Below are 6,379 nucleotides of genomic sequence, written 5' to 3'. Positions count from 1 at the left end.
TTGTAGGTAGATGTTGCTACTCCAACATTTGTGACTGTTCTTCGGAAATCGACTGTAAATGATTCACCTGGTTTAACTAGAGCTGAAAGTGTAGGATAATTGAAGTCTCTTGGCAGGTTGGAGTTTTTAGGGCAAGAGAAGTTGGTTCCTGACATCATTCTGATCTTATCTTAATTGTATCCAATACTACACAAGAACCTTATGTTGTCGCCTTCGATAAGTTGTTGCATACAGCAATCTTATTCTTCACCAGAGTACTGTCCAAGCAACCATCAGCGCAATCCCTGGAAAAAACACCACCAAATATCATACATTTTGATTATTCTAAATCTTTGTAAATGAAAATGCAGCTTGTCAATGGAACCAACCGAGCACTGCCCTCGACGCACTCGGTTGATGCTTGCGACCCAGCGGAATCTTTGTTCCATTAAGACTGAAAGAGTTTACCGAAAATCCCTACTTGGAAAGAGCAAGCCATTAGTTTCTGATTCAATTCTGTTTCCAAGAAGTAGAAAGTATGATACTAATAAATATGAAATAGAATGGGTCTTACGGTTAGTGTCTTCCCATTTCCAAGCACAACTTTGTCGATGAAAAGGCCATCCGTTGTGCTTGCAGCAACAGAAAGTATCCATGGCGCTAGACTCGCCACCGATTGTAGCCTGGATGCACCACTATTGCCTGCAGATTGCATGACAAAAATGCCTTTCTCAGCTGCATGATAAGCACCAATGGCAACGGGATCCGAATAAAAATCGGGTGGATCCGATCCTAATGAAACTGTTAAAATATCAACTCCATCAGCAACAGCATCATCAAAGCCTGCCAAGATGTTTGCTGATGGAACTCCTCTTGCAGTGCCTTCAGCAAATCCAAAGAAATTAGCATTGTCTAAAATGTTTTCGGCTGCCGTGGACGCTGTATGCGATCCATGACCCTCTGTATCCCTTGCAGAATCCGTATCGTAAGCTCGAGCTCCGATAACCTTACTGTAAGATAAGTACTGATTTTCTTGGTAATCTACAAGTATGACAGAGAGAATCTGAGAATACAAATAAGGAAATCTGTTTACTTGTTACAAGTGAAGTTGAGGCCACCGTTACAAGACCCCTTCCCACTTTTTCGGAGGAGAACCGAAGCCTTCATTAGTGAAGCTATCCGACTCGGGCCAGATTCCGGTATTGAGGACACCAATAATGACATTGCTCTCAGCTTTAGGATTGCAATTGAATCTTGTTGTTTGAAGTTGATAAACTTTATTCGTAAAAACCGAAACCACTCCTTTAAAGCCTGCATATTTGGAAGTGGTGAAAATGTATCATCAAGTCAATGCAATTCAATGAAAAAGGAGCTTTTACACCACCTACTTGCAAGTTTCTTTGCCTCTTCTTCAGTGAGCTTAGCAGCAAAGCCATTGAAGCTCCTTCTGTAACTTCTGGTTATGTAATTTTCCACAGAGCCGGAGAGACAGGCAAAACAATCAACAACAACAACAGCAAAATAAAATTTGGTTTATCAGATCAAAACCCTTAAATCATACCCCTTTTTAAAAAGTGATTGAATCATATTGAAATGATGGGATGATGGACTGTAGTCTCCTTCAGGAAGTGATCCCATGTATGCAATGTAAACCTGCATCACCACACGTTATTATAATTCATGAACCAGCTTCGGGAAAATGACGGGCTTATAAAATTCTAAGAGACGAGTCGAAAAAGATTATCAATAGAAAAGAAAAGGAAATACTTGCCTTTCTATCTTCCTCTACAGCACCAGAATAAAGGCTCATGCAAAGCATGAGAAACAGAAATGTGAAGAAACAACAAGAAACTCGACTTTTCCATTCTTTTTTCTCTTTGTTTGAGTATGAATCAAACATAAACCATAACTGGTAATTTATAGTGGATTCAAAAATACTGAAACTATTATCCTATTAGCTGGAGTCTTGAATAGTTTCCTTTGAATATGCAGTCAACTTAATCCAGGCCATAAATGACTGTGATTTGTAACCATTTCAGATCATATTTGTTCACTATCTTATATGATTGTGTTTCTTTTTGCAGTATTTATTGTTCCTAATATTTTGCAGCTGGACAGATTATGTTCATAACGTTTAAGAATAAGGAATCAATTTATAATTTGATGAACTTGGATTTTAAGCTCGTTTTCTTGTGTTTTCCTCCGCTGATTATGTTCACTGTTTTATAAGATCGTATCGTTTATGCAGTATTTTATAATTATGTTCATAAATTTTGAGAAATGGACTTAAATACCATCCTTTGCAAAAATCTTACTTTCATCGCATGCTCACACCAGTGTATTGGTTTGAGATGCCAATTCAGGATTTTCTTTGAAATTTTGATATATATATATATATATATATATATAAATGATTTCTTAAGTTTTATCCTTGCATCATAATTAGGGATAGGCATGGTCCCGGGTTTTTGATTGATCTAAATATTCTACTTCTTCATTTGTCACTCAATATAGGTTCAATGAGGTTTTTTTTTTTGATAGGAGTTGATGAGGTTTTATCTGGCTCAAAATTCGATTTTGATTTTTGAGGTGAAAATCTCCACCAGCGACACCATCCAACACACACATACGAGTGTATATAACTAAGAGTTTTATATCGTTAAATGGGGAAAATCAAAGACTTAGATTAATAGTAGAAAATTAGAAGATATTCACTTAAAAAACAAACAAAGAGTTTTGCACTGGGTGTATATAGATCCTTAACTCAATATATACATACGAGGTTAAGATCCACTTACTCTACGTAAAACTCTTTTAGTTTTATACTCTTTTAAGATTATTGGATTAAGAGAAATCAAAGGCTGAAATTAACACTTTGTGTTTTTTCCCTAATGAATATTTCTCATTTTTACCATTAATCTCAACCTTTAATTTCTATCATCCAATAGCCATAAAAAGGTATAAAATTAAAAGAGTTTTACATAATGTAATTAGATTATATCCAATATATATATATTAAGTAAAACAGGGATCTAATTGAAAAAAGAAAGATTAATATTATTGCATTTATCTTTGAATATACAAGAGATGATTATATTATTTTATTTAATTAGGCCTAAGATTTTCGTCATAAAATCAAACATAATTCAACCCTAAATTAAAGAAAGACCTTATAAAATCAAAATGGATCAAAATTCATCTAATTTAAATCTTATACATGGCATTTTTCCTGAAAAATCACCTTTTACATTTAATATTCTCGATCAGGCACCATTCAGACTATATTTTCCGATCTAACACCCTTTCCAGAAAGGTGCACCACCTGAAACGCGTTGTACGCTGATTTGGCGCCACGTGGGGGTAAGGCGCCCTCCTGAGGCGCGCCTTATGCTGACATGGGATACACGCGTGTAAAGTGCGGCCCTTGGGGGGCGCCTTAGGCCACGTAGGAGTATAGCACGGGGCATGGCCGCGTATTACCTTTAATTCTGACAAAATTATATTAGGCGCGGACCAGGGGTCGCGTCTTAGCTTTATCTAATATAATTATGTAAGGTGCGGTGCAGGTACCGCGTCTTGTAGCTTTTTCCGGCTATAAATATCATTTCCCCCCGGTAACTCTTCACATCTCCTCTCAACAGAAAAAAATTAATACAACAATCTGACAATCTTCTCATATTTGATTCAGAAGTTCGTGCGATTTTTCGTTATAAGGTAATTTTGTGATAATTTTTATTATACTTATTGTTTATTATGATTATTTAAAAAAATATTATGCTAATTGTTGTCAATTAATTTTTGTGTTTGTAAAATTAGAAAGCGGGAGAATACGTCGAAATATTTTTTGCAGTATAAGTAATAATATAAAATTATATTATTTAAATTATTTACATTTATGTGTAAAAAAAATTATTGTGTTATATTTTTGTTCATATATATTATTTATTTAATCATGTTTGTTTCAGTTATTTTTTTTGCATATATAATATTGCCGCACTTTTAAACTCAAAGAATGACGAGACTTTCAGCTATTGTTTATTATGATGGTGAAATTAGAAACCAACGTTTTTTCGTATCAAATGAGCGTATTAAAATATCATTCATGATAAGCATAACTCTTGAAGAGCTGATAACGAAGATTTCGAGGAAGATTCATGTTGAAAGTAGTAGAAGAATGTCGTTGTTGCAGTACAGATTTCTAACATCATTGTTGTCATTAACTTATACAGCGTTCGAACTTTTGAACAATGATGATGTGGAAATGATGGTTGAAGCTCAAAGTAATTATTCAGACGTCGATATTGAGATGCATGCAAATTTTGTTCAAGTGCGTGTTGTTCGGGGTCAATCATTAAGCTCCCACTATGGGCTGGCTGAACAAGTTGATCAAGTTGACAGCCCGACGATAGTAATGTGTAATGATTTTAATGCCATAATGGGGAGACATTTATCCGCAACTTCTTACGATATGTACCGAGGTGGGTCGACGAACAATCCATATGGCAACATCGCGTCCAATTCAAGTGGAAGGCATTCATCTGCAAATCCCTTTGACCTTAATATGGAGATGCCATCGACGCAACAATCTGTGTAGTTTCCATTTGACACGATGACTTCAAGCTCCAGGGGGAGGCATTCGACTGCGAGCTTTTTCGATCTCAATGTCGATATGCCTTCCAGTTCAAGGGGAAGACGTGCAAGTAGTAGGTTCTTTGACCTAAATGTGGAGAGCAAGGAGGAACCATCATCTCCACCAGAAGAACCACTTCGTGAGCCTGGTGCGGATGGTGCTGAGATTGGACTATTCATTCACCCAGAATCACCGCAATTCAACTCCGATGATGATGATGATGTAGATGAAGTTCCAGGAAATATGGCACAAACTGACCCTCCAGCGCACATGTATGAAGATGATTATGGTGAAATGTATGGGCTAGAATTTACGGATATGCCTCATCTCGGTGACTATAGATATTACTCATCAATAAATAATGGTGAGTTATCTTTAGGCATGGAGTTTTCAAGCAAAGAAGAAGCGGTGATGGATATAAAAAATTATAATATCCGTAATTCTGTTCAGTCCAGAGTCGACCGCTCCACGACCAAAAAATATGTATGCTACTGTGCCCGACGCGAAAACGGATGCAATTGGATGGTTGTATCGAAGAGGAAGAGGAAAAACAACAGATGAGAACTAACAATATAAAACGGTCCTCACACATGTTGTGCTGGAGGGGTCAATCAAGATCATCCCAACTTGGACTCTGAAGTGATATGCCAAGCCATCATGCCCATGGTAAAAGCAAGCTATCATATAGTTGTTCTAGTGTTGATTTCAGCTATACAATCGCAATATGGGTACACTGTCTCCTATAAAAAAGCTTGGTTGGCAAAACAAAATGTCATTGTCAAATTTTATGGCGAATAGTATGCATCTTACAACGAACTTCTAGGTTGGTTTAGGCTGGTGCAGACATTGAATCCTGGGATAATTGTGGACTTCGAAACCTCCTATGCATACCATAATGATCGAGTTCTCCGCGATTGATGTCAATTCTACCAGGTTTTTTGGACTTACCCACAGTGCGTAAATGTTGTCAAATACTGCAAGCTTGTGGTCCAGATCAACATGACTTTCTTGTATGGAAAATACAATCAAGTTTTATTATTGGCAATTGTCCAAGATGGCAATCGCAACATTCTTCCAGATGCTTTTGCTCTTGTCGAAGGAGAAAATACAGATTCTTGGGCATTCTTTCCTCCGAAATTTACGTGAACATGATATCACGAGGGGAAAAATCTGTGTCATTTTAGATCGCGGAGGTGGGTTCAAAGCAGCAATGGAGTATTTGTGTCCAATGTGGCAACCACCCTTTGTCCAACATAGGTATTGTCTCTGACACATTGATGCGAACTATCATGGAAGATACAAGAAGAATGATGAGCGTCAATTACTTGTGCACACGAGTAAGTGAAACTGATGTAGTTTGTTTTCTTTCGATCCTTTTGATCAGGTTAGTAAGTTATAAATTTTTTGATCAGGTTACGAACTAATTCCTCAAACGTTTGAATCAATGCTTCAAGATTTGCGGGCGATAAAAGAGGAAGGATACGATTACATCACCCTCATCGAAAAAGAAATGTGGACGAATGCATATGATGGTGGATATCGATAGGGACACATGACGACCAACTTGGCAGAGGCAATCAATTCAACCTTAAAGGGTGCACGTCACTTACCTGTAGCGGCTTTGGTAAAGACTACATATTTTCGTTTGGGGGCGCTTTTTGCGAAGCTCGGGGGATAAGTTCAAACCTGGATATAAGGCGGTCATGTCTATCACCCTAGATTAGTTGCAGATCTACAGAAAAAAAATTGCTGCATCAAATAGAATGTCTG

General features: G+C 37.2%; 1 pseudogene; it reads right to left on the bottom strand.

Moving 5' to 3' along the window:
• Positions 1-246: 246 nt before the first annotated feature.
• Positions 247-3,446, bottom strand: LOC120214967 (annotated as a pseudogene).
• Positions 3,447-6,379: the final 2,933 nt, after the last annotated feature.

Source organism: Hibiscus syriacus, unplaced genomic scaffold (assembly GCF_006381635.1).
Source record: "Hibiscus syriacus cultivar Baekdansim isolate YM2019G1 unplaced genomic scaffold, ASM638163v2 tig00000764_pilon, whole genome shotgun sequence".
Lineage (NCBI taxonomy): Eukaryota > Viridiplantae > Streptophyta > Magnoliopsida > Malvales > Malvaceae > Hibiscus > Hibiscus syriacus.
Note: the sequence above shows the minus strand (reverse complement) of the source record. Positions and strands in the feature narration are given on the sequence as shown.